We start from the raw sequence: 17,481 nt of genomic DNA, 5'->3' as shown, positions 1-17,481 counted from the left end.
CCCAAAATAAAAAAACCCTATACTAACACTAAAATAAACTATAGCAATAGCACTTAGAAGGACTTTTTGTAGGGCATTGACCTAAAGTGACTTGGCTCCTTTTCACCAAAACAAATACTATCCCATTCTACAATACAAGTAACCCCACAAAAAAAGGCTATCTAAAAAACCTAATCTAAAAATTGCCCATTTAGTTGGGCATTGCCCTTAGAAGGGCATCTGGTAGGGCAGCTGCGGTGGTCTTCTATCTTCAGCTCGACAGTGGTGGTGTTCTATCTCAGCTCGACAGCAGTGGTCTTCTATCTTCATTCCGACAGGGGATCTTCTATCTTAATCCTGATGGTGGTGGTCTTCTATCTTCATCCCGGTGGAAGTGGTCATCTATAGACAGAGAGTGGGTGTGGCCCTTTTCTCTGCATTGTCTCAAACAAATCTTTTCTGCAAATAATTATAATAAAAGACCAGAGAATAAAATACAGAAATATAAGGGACAACAGAGATACTCTGACAGAATGACAACGGACATAATGCCCAAGCACATTTGTCGGTCAGACATATATCTGAGAGACTGTATTCCCATTGGACGTACATTCGGCTGACGGCAGATATGCTCCAGAGAGTTCTGTTTTAATCAGTGCCTCGGGCGCCGCAACCACCTCTGGGAACATAACCATGGGTCACACCCCCCATGACATGCTTTTAACGGTTCGCGGACAGAATTAGTAGGTAGACTCGGACACATTTGGCTGTGTCTAGACTGTTATCCAATGGATTATTATCCATCGCACAAATGTCAGTCGGACAAATGTCCGTCGAATAACAGTCCAGCCACGGATAAAGGAGTGTACAGACACAATTTGTGATACATAAGGGGAGGGCACAAAACAAATAGAAGACAGACAGTGTAGTGAGGAGAGAATGAAAAAGAGAAGAAATTAGAATAAGGAAGAGATGAGTAAATTGTGGAGGTTATGAAAGAGCAAAGAAGAAATTAAGGAATTAGAGGAAAGTTGGAGAATGTTGAAAAGGGACAGAACAGCAACGAATAATGAAACGGTTACAAATATGTGAAAGATTAGGGCAACAGTTGAGCAGGATGGTCCTATAATGCTACAAAACAATATTACCATTTATTTATTATATTGGGAAATTTTAAATAAAATTTTTAAGAGTTTAAAATCTATTTTGCGTTTTTTATCCAACGTTTGTTATAGTCTGTAGCTGTTAAACACCATCATTAATTATTGATTACAATATTGAGAACTTGAGACATATTTAAATGAATCATATTTTAGTCTCTTTCTTTTGTCAAACTGTTGATAATAGTATCTGGCTCTCTCTTTTTCTTATTCAGAGACAAAACTGTTGTTACGGGAAGGAGAACAGATCACAGCACACGCACTGTAGTGCAGCTGCCACTTCATATAACACCATTACATAACCGTCATCCACAGATACAGGATGATAAATGTTTGTAGAACAATTACAACCTCTGGTAAGTTTACATTTTATCACTAGTTCTGTAGATCTTTCCAGCGAACCAGAACGCTAGATTTATGACAGGGCAGCATCAATCAAGTTATCCCATAAAAAGCATTAAGTGGATACTCAGCATCTTTATATAAAGCCACTGTTTGGAATTTGTATTTGCCGTATTTATCAATTGCTGCTTTACAAGCAAATTAAAGTGGTTCCACTATGAAGGGAAATAGTTAATGGCTGTATTAACTCCTCATACAATGAAAGTCTTTTGAATGTCCTGTCTCTTCTGTTTAAAAGCCGTTTTACAGCATCTCAACTATAAACCCTGCTGATTATATCGCTGTTGGAACAATAATACTTCATTTATTTGGCTGGCAAGGGGGTTTGTCCCTTTTGAGCTGTAATTGTTTTGTGCCCTGGCGTTGTCGTGTTATTCATTGGCCTCATGTTTTCATTAATTAGACAGTATGCTAACAAACAGCTCTCTGGATGAGCAGAAGATCATTCCTCACTGTCACCTTACGCCTCCATAGCTTTGGGAGAAAAAGCTTATACCCATAGGGAAGGCGCTGCATGTCTAGGGGATCTGTAACTATAGAACAAAGGAGGTAGCATTAATATAGATAACAAAACACTCAATGTTCTTTTGTTTTTTAAATCATTTAAACATAGGTGTGACTAATTTCACCAGCCATTTATTTGCGCATACTAATTTTAAACCTTACAAACTATAATTTATCTGAATGTTATTGTTCTGTTTATTTACCCTTGGTAACATTTTCTTCTTTACCATAACTATTAAAGGGGCATAACAGTGCAGAAGGAAAATGCTCTTATGTGTTAGAGCTTTGTATTATTGCACTATTGCTTGTATATAATGCATAATCAGCTAGATTACGAGTTTTGCGTTATGAGTGAAAAAGCATCGTTATGCTTCATAACACTGCTTTTTTATTACAAGTCTTGTAGGTATAGGTGTACCGCACACCTTTTTGGCCGTCAGTACCGCACTTTTAAAAAAGTCCTTTTTCAATGGGACTTCCATAGCGACGGTATTACGAGATGTCCTGGGAGGCCAAAAAGTGAGCGGTACACCCTATACTGACAAGATCCATACCGTCATCTAAAGTCAGTAGTTATGAGTTTTACGTTACAAAGCTGTAGCATAAAACTCATAACTAAAGTGTTAAAAAGTACACTAACACCCATAAACTACATATTAACCCCTAAACCGAGGCCCTCCCGCATCACAAACACTATAATAAAATTATTAACCCCTAATCTGCCGATCCGGACATCGCCGCCACTAAATAAAATTATTAACCCCTATTCCGCCGATCCCCGACATCGTCGCCACTATAATAAACCTATTAACCCCTAAACCGCCGCCCTCCCGCATCGCAAACACTATTTAAAGATTATTAACCCCTAATCTACCATCTGCCCACACCGCCGCTATAATAAACCTATTAACCACTAAACCGCAAGTCCCCCACAACGAGATATACTTAAATAAATTATTAACCCCTAAACCTCTGACCTCCCACATCACTAACTCTACATAAATATATTAACCCCTAACCCTAACCCAACCCTAAGCCTAACCCTAACACCCCCTAACTTAAATATAATTAAAATAAATCTAAATAAACCTTACAATTATTACCTAAATAATTCCTATTTAAAACTAAATATATACTTACCTGTAAAATAAAACCTAAGCTAGCTACAATATTACTAATAGTTATATTGTATCTATCTTAGGTTTTATTTTTATTTCACAGGTAAGTTTGTATTTATTTTAACTAGGTAGACTAGTTAGTAAATAGTTATTAACTATTTAATAACTACCTAGCTAAAATAAATACAAAGTTACCTGTAAAATAAAACCTAACCTGCCTTACACTAAAAACTAACATTACAATAAAATAAAATAAAATTATTAAAATACAATTTGCTAAATTACAATAAAACCTCCCACTAAATTACAAAAAATAAAAAACGAAATAATCAAAAATAAAAACGAATTACTTCTAATCTAATAGCCCTATCAAAATAAAAAAGCCCCCCAAAATAAAAAAAACCCCATAGCCTACACTAAACTGCCAATGGCCCTTAAAATGGCCATTTGTGGGGCATTTCCCCAAAGAAATCAGCTCAACACCCCCAACAGTAAAACCCACCACCCAACCAACCAACCCCCCAATATAAAAACATATCTAAATAAACCTAAGCTAACCATTGCCCTGAAATGGACATTTGGATGGGCATTGCCCTTAAAAGGGCATTTAGCTCTTTTACATTGCCCAAATCCAAAGCTAAAAAAAAACATCCAAAAAAACCTTAAAAAAATCTAACACTAACCCCGACGATCCACTTACAGTTATCGAAGTCCAGACATCCATCCTCATCCAGCCAGCAAAGTCATTATCCAGATGGCAAGAAGTCTTCATCCAGACAGCATCTTCTATCTTCATCCATCCGGCACGGAGCGGGTCCATCTTCAAGACATCCAAATGAAGTTTCCCTTTAAGTGACGTCATCCAAGATGGCATCCCTCACATTCCTATTGGCTGAAAGATTTCTATCAGCCAATAGGAATTAAAGGGGAAAAAATCCTATTGGCTGATTGGATCAGCCAATAGGATGAAAGCTCAATCCTATTGGCTGATTGCAACAGCCAATAAGATTTTTTTTCCCTTTAATTCCTATTGGCTGATAGAAATCTTTCAGCCAATAGGAATGTAAGGGACGCCATCTTGGATGACGTCGCTTAAAGGGAAACTTCATTTTCCAGCAACGATCGTAAGAAGAGGATGCTCCGCGCCAGATGTCTTTAAGATGGACCCGCTCCGTGCTGGATGGATGAAGATAGAAGATGCCGTCTGGATGAAGACTTCACCAGCTGGATGAAGATGAAAGAGGCCGCCCGGATGAAGACTTCTTGCCGCCTGGATGATGAGTTTGCCGGCTGGATGAGGATGGATGTCCGAACTTCGATAACTTTAAGTGGATCGTCGGGGGTTAGTGTTAGGTTTTTTTGAGTGTTTTTTTTTTTTTAGCTTAGGGTTTGGGCAATGTAAAAGAGCTAAATGCCCTTTTAAGGGCAATGCCCATCCAAATGCCCTTTTCAGGGCAATGGTTAGCTTAGGTTTATTTAGATAGGCTTTTATTTGGGGGTTGGTTGGCTGGGTGGTGGGTTTTACTGTTGAGGGGTGTTTGCAATTTTTTTTTACAGGTAAAAGAACTGATTTCCTTGGGGCAATGCCCCACAAAAGGCCCTTTTAAGGGCCATTGGCAGTTTATTGTAGGCTAGGGTTTTTTTATTTTGGGAGGGCTTTTTTATTTTGATAGGGCTAATAGATTAGGAGTAATTCGTTTTTATTTTTGATAATTTCGTTTTTTATTTTTTGTAATTTAGTGTTTATTTTTTTTGTAATTTAGAAAATTGTATTTAAATAATTTAATTAATTGTATTTTATTGTAATGTTAGTTTTTAGTGTAAGGCAGGTTAGGTTTAATTTTTTCAGGTCACTTTGTATTTATTTTAGCTAGGTGTAGTTATTAAATAGTTACTAACTATTTACTAACTAGTCTACCTAGTTAAAATAAATACAAACTTAGCTGTGAAATAAAATAAAACCTAAGATAACTACAATATAACTGTTAGTTATATTGAATCTAGCTTAGGTTTTATTTTACAGGTAAGTTTGTATTTAGTTTTAAATAGGAATTATTTAGGTTATAAGTGTAAGGTTTATTTAGATTTATTTTAATTATATTTAAGTTAGGGGGTGTTAGGGTTAGACTTAGGCTTAGGGTTACGTTAGGGTTATGCTTAAGGTTAGGGTTACGTTAGGTTTAGGGGTTAATATATTTATTTAGTGTTAGTGATGTTGGAGGCCTGAGGTTTAGGGGTTAATAACTTTAATATAGTGGCGGCAACATTGGGGGCGGCCGATTAGGGGTTAATAACTGTAATGTAGGTGGCGGCGATGTTAAGGGCGGCAGATTAGGGGTTAATATTTTTATTTAGGTGGCGGCAATGTTAGGGGCAGCACATTAGGGGTTAATAACTGTATGTAGGTGGCGGCGATATCAGGAGCGGCAGATTTGGTGGTTAATAGTTTTATTTAGGTGGCGGCGATGTTAAGGGCGGCAGATTAGGGGTCAATAACATTATGTAGGTTGCAGCGATGTCTGGGGCAGCAGATTAGGGGTGTTAAGACGTGGTTTTTATGTTAGGGTGTTAGGTTTAAACATAACTTTTTCTTTCCCCATAGACATCAATGGGGCTGCGTTACGGAGCTTTTGTTTCTGTAATCAAAGGTGTTAGGCTTCTTTTTTGCCGGCTCTCCCCATTGATGTCTATGGGGAAATCGTGCAATAGCACGTCAAAGCAGCGCTTGTATTTCGATGCGGTATGGAGCTCAACGCCACCATATCGCCTGCACAAGCCTGCTTTTTTCAAAACCTGTAATAGCAGCGCTATAGGGAGGTGAAATAACACAGCTTTTGTGGCGGTCGTTAATTTCTCTATAGCGCTGAAAACTCGTAATCTAGCTAAATGTATTTAACCTCTGCAAAGCTAAAGTCAGCTCCAAAGCAGTAAGGCACCAATAAGACACAGCTGACCACATCTGCTGAGCCAATGGCAAGTGGCATATGGGTGTATCTACTGATTAGCTCTCAGTAGGACAGTTCTGCTCATGAGCCTGCCTAGGTATGCTTTTCAATAAAGGATAACAAAAGAACAAAGTCAGTTTTGATAAACGAAGTCAGCTAAAAATTCTCTTAAAGCTGCATGCTTTATCTGAACCATGAAAGCTTAATTTTTTACTTCCATGTTCCTTTAGGAGTTAAAGTACTACTGAAATTAAATTATCAACTCAATAACATACTAATTAGAGTTTTCAAATGTTTGTATTCACCTCCAAGCCAAGAAAATGTCTAAAACACAGGAAGGACATTAAAGAGTTCAAGAAAAATAAACAAGGAAATGGAAACTTATTAAAGGGATATGAAACCCCAAAAAAATATTATATGAAACAGGGCCTGATATTCAAAATCTCACCGCTCAGGTGAGATGATTTAAGTCGTCGGTACTGTGAAGCCCTTAAAAAAATGTAGAAATACAATATTTATCTTGAGAAATGTATATGTTGCTATGTAGTGTTCTTTATGTGAAACAGAGACTCCTACATTACAATACATGGTCTAAAAAAAATCCCAAAGATTTTGCATGATTTTTCTCCATTTGTACATCAGGCCCTCAGACAGAACACACCATTAAAAAGGTTTCCAATGTACTTCTTTTGTCAAATTTGCTTTGTTTCTTATGATATTCTGTGATGAAGAGATACCTAGGTAGGCATCTGGAGCACTACATGACAGGAAACAGTGCTGCCCTCTAGTGCTCTTGGAAATGGATAACATTCTTGCAAAACTGCTGCCATATAGCGCTCCAGAAAGGGGCTGGCTCCTAAGCTTACATCCCTTTTAAGCAAATTTTCAGTAAAAATTTAGAAATTAAATAAATAAATTAATTTAAAAAAAGAGCTAAATACACTATGGGCCAGATTACAAGTGGCACACTAACAGTTCCGCACAAGCGATATCAGTTTTATTGCAGATGTTTGCGCATGTCAAATATAGTGTTCGTATTACAAGTTGAAAGTAAACGTAATTGATTGAGTGCAATTGAATGAACGCATGTAGTGATGGCACAACCTCAGAGCTCTATTTAACTGTCACAAAACACATCAAAAATACATTTAAAAGTACAGTTACACTCATAATAACACTGATTGATCAAACAGTGAGAATCTTGGGATAACACACAATAAAATAAACAAAAAAAAAATGTGTTAAAGTGCACAAATATAATGTTCAGGGGTCTTCTGTGTGGATGTCCTTAAAAAGAAATAATAAATAATAGTGAAGTCCTGTATGGAAATGTAAACAAGCAGGTGAATGGAATTGAACTCACACAAACCAGAACTATAGTAACATAGTAACATAGTACATGAGGTTGAAAAAAGACCGAAGTCCATCGAGTTCAACCTATACAAATCTAAAATATATACAAAAAGCTCCAGTTAAGATTAAATAATCCCACTAAAAGGTGATCCATTTAATACTAGCAATCATATCCATGAATTTTGTAGACATGTGCGATTCGTTTCGGATCGATTCGGAAATTCGGCCAAATTCGTAAAATTCGGGATTCGGATCGATCCGAATTTCCGAATTAAAATAGTGCAGAATCTACGGAATAAATCCGAATTAGTTCGGATTTATTCGGATTTATTTGGTAGATTCGGATGGCCATGGATTACACTAGTATTGTACAGTATATTAGGTTATATCACTCTGCTATGGGTTACACCTAATATACAGTACCTAATACTAGTCTAATCCCACCTAACACTTACCGAAATTCCGAATTACCCGAATCGAACTGAATCCAGCCGAATTTATTCTAATCCGAATGAATCCGAAACGAATCCGAACCGAATTGATTCGAATTTTACCGAATTCGAATCGATTCGAACCGAAATTCGAAAAAATCCGAATCGAACCGAACCAAATTTTTTCGCCATGCACATATCTAGAATTTTGTTTATAGACAGAAATGTATCCAAATAATTTTTAAATGTATCTAGGGTATTGGCATTCACTACCTCCTTTGGTAATGAGTTCCAAAATTTTATTGCTCTTACACTTAAAAAACGTTTTCGTTGCCGGAGATTAAATCTCCTTTCCTCCAACCATAAATTGTGACCTCTGGTCACAAACAATTTTCTTGGAATAAACAGCGCTTCTGCAATCTCTGTATATGGGCCTTGAATATATTTATATAAAGTAATCATGTCACCTCTTAAGCGCCTTTTTTCTAAAGAAAACAGACCCAGTTTGGCTAGCCTCTCCTCATAGGTTAAAATCTCCAATCCCCCTTATTAGCTTTGTGGCCCTTTTCTGAACTTTTTCTAGTTCTGCAATATCTTTTTTTGCGATCGGTCCCCAGAACTGCACTCCATACTCAAGGTGAGGTCTTACCCGGGCTTTACATAGTGACAGAATTATGCTTTCCTCCCTTGAGTCAATGCCTCTTTTAATACATGCTAGTATCTTATTAGCCTCTGAAGCTGCTGCCCTGCATTGTGCACCCATCTTTAGCTTGTTATCTATTACTACTCCTAAATCCCTTTCCTCCTGTGTTTGGCTAAGTCTTGTCCCATTTAAATAATATGTTGCCTGCTTATTTTTACTTCCAAAATGTAGAACCTTGCATTTTCCCATATTAAATCTCATTTTCCATTTACCTGCCCATACTTCTAATTTTTTGCAGGTCCCTTTGTAACGAAAGTTCATCCTGCTCTGACCTAATGACCTTACTTAACTTAGTATCATCTGCAAAAATAGAGATGTCGCTATTTAATACTAGCTCCAAGTCATTTATAAAAATATTAAAAAGAAGTAGGGCCTAGCACTGATCCCTGGGGTACTCCACTGATTACCTTTGTCCAATCTGAGATGATCCATTTACTACTACTCGTTGCTCCCTATCTTTTATCCAGTTATTTATCCGCAAACTAACATTTTCAGCTATTCCCAGTCCCTTAATTTTGTGCCATTAATCTCTCATGTGGCACTGTATCAAACGCCTTTGCAAAATCTAAGTATATCACATCAACTGATTCCCCTTTATCTATATTTTTACTTGCTTTCCTCATAGAAATCTAATTAGATTAGTTTGACATGATCTATTTCTCATAAAACCATGCTGATTAGAACTCATAATCTTGTTTACACGATATGCTCATCAATATAATCCCTTATAATCCCTTCAAAATATCTTCCCCACTATTGATGTCAGACCCAACTGGTCTATAGCTCTCCTGGATCATCCACTTCTTCCCTTTTTGAAGTGTGGCACCACATCAGCTTTATGCCAATCCTTGGGTACCATGCCTGAGGATAATGAGTCTTGAAAAATTAAGAGTAGAGGTTTGTCTATAAAAGTGCTAAGTTCCCTCAACACCCTTGGGTGTATTCCATGTGGGCCTGGAGTTTTATTTACCTTAATATTATCCAATTTGTTCCTGATATCCTCTATACATAACCCCAATTAATTGTATGGGCCTGACATGTTCTATTTTGTTCCAAAGTATCATCCAATGGTTCCTCTCTTGTGTATACTGAAGAAAAAAACTGGTTTAGTATCTCAGCCTTCTCCCTGTCACTGTTAATCATGCTACCCTCCCCGCATTTTAATGTACCTATATTGTCTTTCTTAGATTTTTTGCTATGACTTAGCTCTTAGTGTAAAAATCCCATGAAAGTCTTAAAGATGTATAAAATGGGCCGGAGATACTCCCAATAAAGTAAAAGTATTTATTCACAGTTAAAATTACCCGAGTTATTACAGACTTAAAGGGACAGTTTACTCAAAAATTTTCTCCCCCTTTAATTTGTTCCCAATGATCCACTTTACCTGCTGGAGTGTATTAAATTGTTTACAAGTAGCTCCTTTACCCTTATATTGACATTTGAAATAGTTGATTTAGCATGTGGTATCCCCACCTATTCTGAAAGTTTGTGGTTCAAGCTATAGATAAGCTTTGTAAACACATCCAGCAGAAGAGATTACACTCCTAGTGGGATATAGCAGAGATAAGGTAATATAATGTTGATTTTCCATTGTTCTCTCCAAGTACTGGTGATTGTTTTATGGACAGATATAATTAAAGAAGAATGTATATGTACACAATGTGATACAGTAATAAGATCAGATTTTACCTACAAGGCTCAACCCATTTTATTAAGTTGTGGCTTCAAAACACAAAAATCAGAGCATTAATATACACAAATAAACCTTAAAAAAGCTATTTTCATACATTTTTACTCTGCAGTTGGCAAAAAAAGCAATTGTAAAACACATTAAGGGAAAAACTATTTTACAGTATACTGTCCCTTTAATATTGAACACACCTGTATAAAAAAGTAGCAACCAACCGGAAAAATTAAGCGCGAGGTGCCCAACCCTTCTTGTGACATAGGCGTCCTCATGGCCATCATCTCCAACGTACGTTTCACTGGACTGCCGCCGGCTTTTTCAAGGATGACGCTGTTGTTCCATTGTTGTCCTTTTATTTTTCCTGAGACTAATCCATTGGGAGGATTTTTTGACAGTCAAGTAGATGAAAACATGTTAAAGCATATGTATGCAATATTCATATTTATGAAAGTGTTTTTCTATGTATTTACTATATATTTCTTTCATGTAATTAGCAAGAGTCCATGAGCTAGTGACGTATGGGATATACATTCCTACCAGGAGGGGCAAAGTTTCCCAAACCTTAAAATGCCTATAAATACACCCCTCACCACACCCACAATTCAGTTTTACAAACTTTGCCTCCGATGGAGGTGGTGAAGTAAGTTTGTGCTAGATTCTACGTTGATATGCCGCTCCGCAGCAAGTTGGAGCCCGGTTTTCCTCTCAGCGTGCAGTGAATGTCAGAGGGATGTGAGGAGAGTATTGCCTATTTGAATGCAGTGATCTCCTTCTAAGGGGTCTATTTCATAGGTTCTCTGTTATCGGTCGTAGAGATTCATCTCTTACCTCCCTTTTCAGATCGACGATATACTCTTATATATACCATTACCTCTGCTGATTCTCGTTTCAGAGTACTGGTTTGGCTATCTGCTATATGTAGATGAGTGTCCCTGGGGTAAGTATGTCTTATTGTCTGTGACACTCCTAGCTATGGTTTGGGCACTTTGTTTATAAAGTTCTAAATATATGTATTCAAACATTTATTTGCCTGACTCAGAATGTTCAAACTTTTCCTTATTTTTCAGACAGTCAGTTTCATATTTGGGATAATGCATTTTAATTTAACATTTTTTACCTTAAAATTTGACTTTTTCCCCTGTGGGCTGTTTAGGCTCGCGGGGGCTGAAAATGCTTCATTTTATGCGTCATTCTTGGCGCGGACTTTTTTGGCGCAAAAATTCTATTTCCGTTTCCGGGGGCATACGTGTCGCCGGAAGTTGCGTCATTCTTTGACGTTATTTTGCGCCAAAAATGTTGGCGTTCCGGATGTGGCGTCATTTTTGGCGCCAAAAAGCATTTAGGCGCCAAATAATGTGGGCGTCTTATTTGGCTGCGAAAAAATATGGGCGTCACTTTTGTCTCCACATTATTTTAGTCTCATTTTTATTGCTTCTGGTTGCTAGAAGCTTGTTCTTTGGCATTTTTTCCCATTCCTGAAACTGTCATTTAAGGAATTTGATCAATTTTGCTTTATAGTTGTTTTTTTCTTTTACATATTGCAAGATGTTCCACGTTGCAACTGAGTCAGAAGATACTTCAGGAAAATCACTGCGCAATGCTGGAGCTACCAAGCTAAGTGTATCTGCTATAAACTTTGGTATCTGTTTCTCCAGCTGTTATTTGTATTGCATGTCATGTCAAACTTATTAATGCAGATAAAATTTCCTTTAGTACTGTTACATTACCTGTTGCTGTTCCGTCAACATCTAATTTTCAGAGTGTTCCTGATAACATAAGAGATTTTATTTTTAAATCCATTAAGAAGGCTATGTCTGTTATTTCTCCTTCTAGTATACATAAAAGTCTTTTAAAACTTCTCTTTTTTCAGATGAATTTTTAAATGAACATCATCATTCTGATACTGATAATGGTTCTTCTGTCCTCAGAGGTTGATGCTGATAAATCTTTGTATTTGTTCAAGATGGAATTTATTCGTTCTTTACTTAAAGAAGTGTTATTTTGCATTAGAAATAGAGGATTCTGGTCCTCTTGATACTAAATGTAAACGTTTAAATAAGGTTTTTAAATCTCCTGTAGTTATTCCAGAAGTGTTTTATCTCCCTGATGCTATTTCTGAAGTAATTTCCAGGGAATGGAATAATTTGGGTAATTCATTTACTCCTTCTAGACGTTTAAGCAAATTATATCCTGTGCCATCTGACAGATTAGAGTTTTTTGGGACAAAAATCCCTAAGGATATGGGGCTGTCTCTACTCCTGCTAATGTACTACTATTCCTACGGCAGATAGTACTTCATTCAAGGATCCTTTAGATAGGAAAATTGAATCCTTTCTAAGAAAAGCTTACTTATGTTCAGGTAATCTTCTTAGACCTGCTATATTTTTAGCGGATGTTGCTGCAGCTTCAACTTTTTGGTTAGAAACTTTAGCGCAACAAGTAACAGATCATAATTTTATAGCATTATTTTTATTCTATAAACATGCTAATAATTTTATTGGTGATACCATCTTTTGATAATCATTAGAGTTGATGTCAGGTATGTGTCTCTAGCTATTTTAGCTAGAATAGCTTTATGGATTAAACTTGGAATGCTGGACATGTCTTCTAAGTCAACTTTGCTTTCCCTTTCTTTCCAGGGTAAATAATCATTTTCGTTCCTTTCCTCACAAGGAACAAAAGCCTGATTCCTTCATCCTCAGGAGCGGTATCAGTTTGGAAACTATTTTCCAGTTTGGAATATATCCAAGCCTTATAGAAACCTATAGCCAGCTCCTAAGTACCTATGAAGGTGCGGGCCCTTATTCCAGCTCAGCTGGTATGGGGCAGATTACGTTTTCTTCAAAGAAATTTGGATCAATTCCGTTCTTAATCTCTGGTTTCAGAAACATTGTTTCAGAAAGGTACAGGAATTGGGCTTCAAGTTAAGGCCTCCTGCTAAGAGATTCTTTTCTTTCCCGTGTTCCAGTTAACACAGCAAAGGCTCAGCATTTCTGAAATGTGTTCAGATCTAGAGTTGGCTGGAGTATTTTATGCCAGTTCCAGTTCTGAACAGGGGCTGGGGTTTATTTTATCTCTTCATTGTACCAAAGAAGGTCTTTTCCTTCAGACCAGTTCCGGATCTTATCATTATTGAATCGTTATGTTAGGATACCAACATTCAAGATGGTTACTGTAGGACTGTCCTGCCTTTTGTTTTAGCAAGGGCATTATATGTCTACAATAGATTTACAGGATGTGTTATCTGCATATTCCGATTCATCCAGATCACTTTAGTGTCTGAGATTCTCTTTTTAGACAAGCATTACCAGTTTTGTGGCTCTAAACCGTTTGGCTTAGCCTCAGTTCAAGAATTTTTTTCAAAGGTTCTCGGTGCCCTTCTTTCTGTAATCAGAGAATAGGGTTTTGGTATTTCCTTATTTGGACGATATCTTGGTATTTGCTCAGTCTTCTCAGTTTCGAAGAATCTCATACAATCGACTTGTGTTGTTTCTCTTCAAGTTCATGGTTGGAGGATCATTTACCAATCAGTTCATTGATTCCTCAGACAAGGTAACCTTTTTAGGTTTCTAGATAAATTCAGTGGTCTAGTGACTCTGTCCTTGTCAGACAAGAGAAGTTTAAACATTGATATCAGCTTGTCAAAACCTTCAGTCACAATCATTCCCTTTGGTATCCTTATGCATGGAAAATGTTGGGTCTTAGGACTGCCGCATCAGATGCGATCTCCTTTGCTCGTTTTCACATGCGACCAGTCTTCAGCTCTGTATGCTGAACCATGGTGCAGGGATTACTCAAATATATCTCAATTAATATCTTTAAACCGATTTTACAACACTCTCTGACATGGTGGGACAGATCACCATCGTTAGTTCAGGGGCTTCTTTGTTCTTCCGACCTGGACTATAATCTCAACAGAGTGGCAAGTCTTACAGGTTGGGGGAGCTGTGTGGGGGTATCTGACGGCACAAGGGGGTTTGGGAATCTCAGGAGGTGAGATTTCCGATCAATATTTTGGAACTCCGTGCAATTTTCAGAGCTCTTCAGTCTTGGCCTCTTCTGAAGAGAGAGTTGTTCATTTGTTTTCAGATAGACAATGTCACAACTGTGGCATACATCAATCATCAAGGAGGGACTCACAGTCCTCTGGCTATGAAAGAAGTATCTCGAATTTTGGTTTTGGGCGGAATCCAGCTCCTGTCTAATCTCTTGCGGTTCATATCCCAGGTATGGACAATTGGAGAAGCGGATTATCTCAGTCGTCAAACGTTGCATCCGGGCGAATGGTCTCTTCACCCAGAGGTATTTCTTCAGATTGTTCAAATGTGGGAACTTCCAGAAATAGATCTGATGCTTCTCATCTAAACAAGAAACTTCCCAGGTATCTGTCCATATCCCGGGATCCTCAGGCGGAGGCAGTGGATGCATTATCACTTCCTTGGAAGTATCATCCTCCCTATATCTTTCCGCCTCTAGTTCTTCTTCCAAGAGTAACCTCCAAGATTCTGAAGGAATGCTCGTTTGTTCTGCTGTAGCTCCGGCATGGCCTCACAGGTTTTGGTATGCGGATCTTGTCCGGATGGCCTCTTGCCAACCGTGACTCTTCCGTTAAGACCAGACCTTTTTGTCTCAAGGTCCTTTTTTCCATCAGGATCTGAAATCCTTAAATTTAAAGGTATGGGAGATTGAACGCTGATTCTGGTCAAAGAGGTTTCTCTGACTCTGTGATTAATACTATGTTACAGGCTCGTAAATCTGTATCCAGAGAGATATATTATAGAGTCTGGAAGACTTATATTTCTTGGTGTCTTCTCATCATTTTCTTGGCATTCTTTTAGAATATCGAGAATGTTACAGTTTCTTCAGGAGGGTTTAGATAAGGGTTTGTCCGCAAGTTCCTTGAAAGGTCAAATCTCTGCTCTTTCTGTTCTTTTTCACAGAAAGATTGCTATTCTTCCTGATATTCATTGTTTTGTACAAGCTTTGGTTCGGATAAAGCCTGTCATTAAGTCAATTTCTCCTCCTTGGAGTTTGAATTTGGTTCTGGGGGCTCTTCAAGCTCCTCCATTTGAACCTATGCATTCATTGGATATTAAATTACTTTCTTGGAAAGTTTTTTGTTCCTTTTGGCCATCTCTTCTGCCAGAAGAGTTTCTGAATTATCTGCTCTTTCTTGTGAGTCTCCTTTTCTGATTTTTCATCAGGATAAGGCGGTGTTGCGAACTTCTTTTGAATTTTTACCTAAAGTTGTGAATTCCAACAACATTAGTAGAGAAATTGTGGTTCCTTCATTATGTCCTATTCTTTGGATGTTGTTAGAGCTTTGAAATATTATGTTGAAGCTACGAAATCTTTTCGTAAGACTTCTAGTCTATTTGTTATCTTTCTGGTTCTAGAAAAGGCCAGAAAGCTTCTGCCATTTCTTTGGCATCTTGGTTGAAATCTTTAATTCATCTTGCCTATTTGAGTCGGGTAAAAACTCCGCCTCAGAGAATTACAGCTCATTCTACTAGGTCAGTTTCTACTTCCTGGGCGTTTAGGAATGAAGCTTCGGTTGACCAATCTGCAAAGCAGCGACTTGGTCCTCTTTGCATACTTTTACTGAATTCTACCATTTTGATGTATTTTCTTCTTCTGAAGCAGTTTTTGGTAGAAAAATACTTCAGGCAGCGGTTTTAGTTTGAATCTTCTGCTTATGTTTTTCGTTAAACTTTATTTTGGGTGTGGATTATTTTCAGCAGGAATTGGCTGTCTTTATTTTATCCCTCCCTCTCTAGTGACTCTTGTGTGGAAAGATCCACTTCTTGGGTAGTCATTATCCATACGTCACTAGCTCATGGGACTCTTGCTAATTACATGAAAGAAAACATAATTTATGTAAGAACTTACCTGATAAATTCATTTCTTTCATATTAGCAAGAGTCCATGAGGCCCGCCCTTTTTTTGTGGTGGTTATGATTTTGTATAAAGCACAATTATTCCAATTCCTTATTTTATATGCTTTCGCACTTTTTTCTTATCACCCCACTTCTTGGCTATTCGTTAAACTGAATTGTGGGTGTGGTGAGGGGTGTATTTATAGGCATTTTAAGGTTTGGGAAACTTTGCCCCTCCTGGTAGGAATGTATATCCCATACGTCACTAGCTCATGGACTCTTGCTAATATGAAAGAAATGAATTTATCAGGTAAGTTCTTACATAAATTATGTTATTTCACATGTACTGCACATAGCAAAATATCTTCTAAGTATTTATAAATAGATATTCCTATATATATCTGTATATATCTATACCTATATATAATCATCTATTTGAGACTTTTTGTCCCCAGGAGGCTGACGTAACTCCTACACTAGCAAGCCGAGGGATAAACAAACTTTGTAAGACTTTTATTATACAGACTTTTTATTTATTTTAGTCCCCAGGAGGCATCCGGAACTCCATAGTCAAAGTAGATACCGATGGAATATACAAGTTTTATACTCACTACATACTCTGTAGTACGTAGGACTTTCCATAGTAAACTACACATGATTATAGAATCCCTGGAGGTTATATCAGAACAGATGAATATCTTATTTTTCCGGACCTAAGTGACATAACACCTACTGCAGTGGAATGGTGAAACCGTGAATACTGATCTCATGTGCATACATGATTTTTATATCTTGGGATTATCTGTCTTTATTTGGGGCATAATAAATGTATTATATTTGCATTTCAATCGGAGTGACGCTCCTTTCTCTATCTATATCTCTATAATGATATATATATATATATATATATATATATATATATATATATATATATATATATATATATGTAAATACAGTATCCCACAAAAGTGAGTACAACCCCTCACATTTTTGTAAATGTTTTATTATATCTTTTCATGTGACAACACTGAAGAAATGACACTTTACTTCAATGTGAAGTAGTGAGTGTACAGCCTGTATAACAGTGTAAATTTGCTGTCCCCTCAAAATAACTCAACACACAGCCATTAATGTCTAAACCGTTGGCAACAAAGGTGAGTACACCCCTAAGTGGAAATACCCAAATTGGGCCCAAAGTGTCAATATTTGTGTGGCCACCATTATTTTCCAGCACTGCCTTAACCCTCTTGGGCATGGAGTTCACCAGAGCTTCACAGGTTGCCAATGGAGTCCTCTTCCACTCCGCCATGACGACATCAACGA

At 37.4% G+C, this 17,481-nt stretch overlaps 1 long non-coding RNA gene across 1 annotated transcript in view; it reads left to right on the top strand.

Annotated features, from left to right (window-relative positions):
- The window catches only part of LOC128653943 (uncharacterized), an 80,491-nt gene that overhangs the window by 44,104 nt on the left and 18,906 nt on the right, over positions 1-17,481 (top strand). Inside the window, exon 2 of the long non-coding RNA XR_008401411.1 lies at positions 1,355-1,495. This is a non-coding gene — a long non-coding RNA (uncharacterized LOC128653943). The remainder of the gene's footprint in view (positions 1-1,354; positions 1,496-17,481) is intronic.

Source organism: Bombina bombina, chromosome 1 (genome assembly GCF_027579735.1).
Source record: "Bombina bombina isolate aBomBom1 chromosome 1, aBomBom1.pri, whole genome shotgun sequence".
In the NCBI taxonomy this organism is placed as follows: Eukaryota; Metazoa; Chordata; class Amphibia; order Anura; family Bombinatoridae; genus Bombina; species Bombina bombina.
Note: the sequence above shows the minus strand (reverse complement) of the source record. Positions and strands in the feature narration are given on the sequence as shown.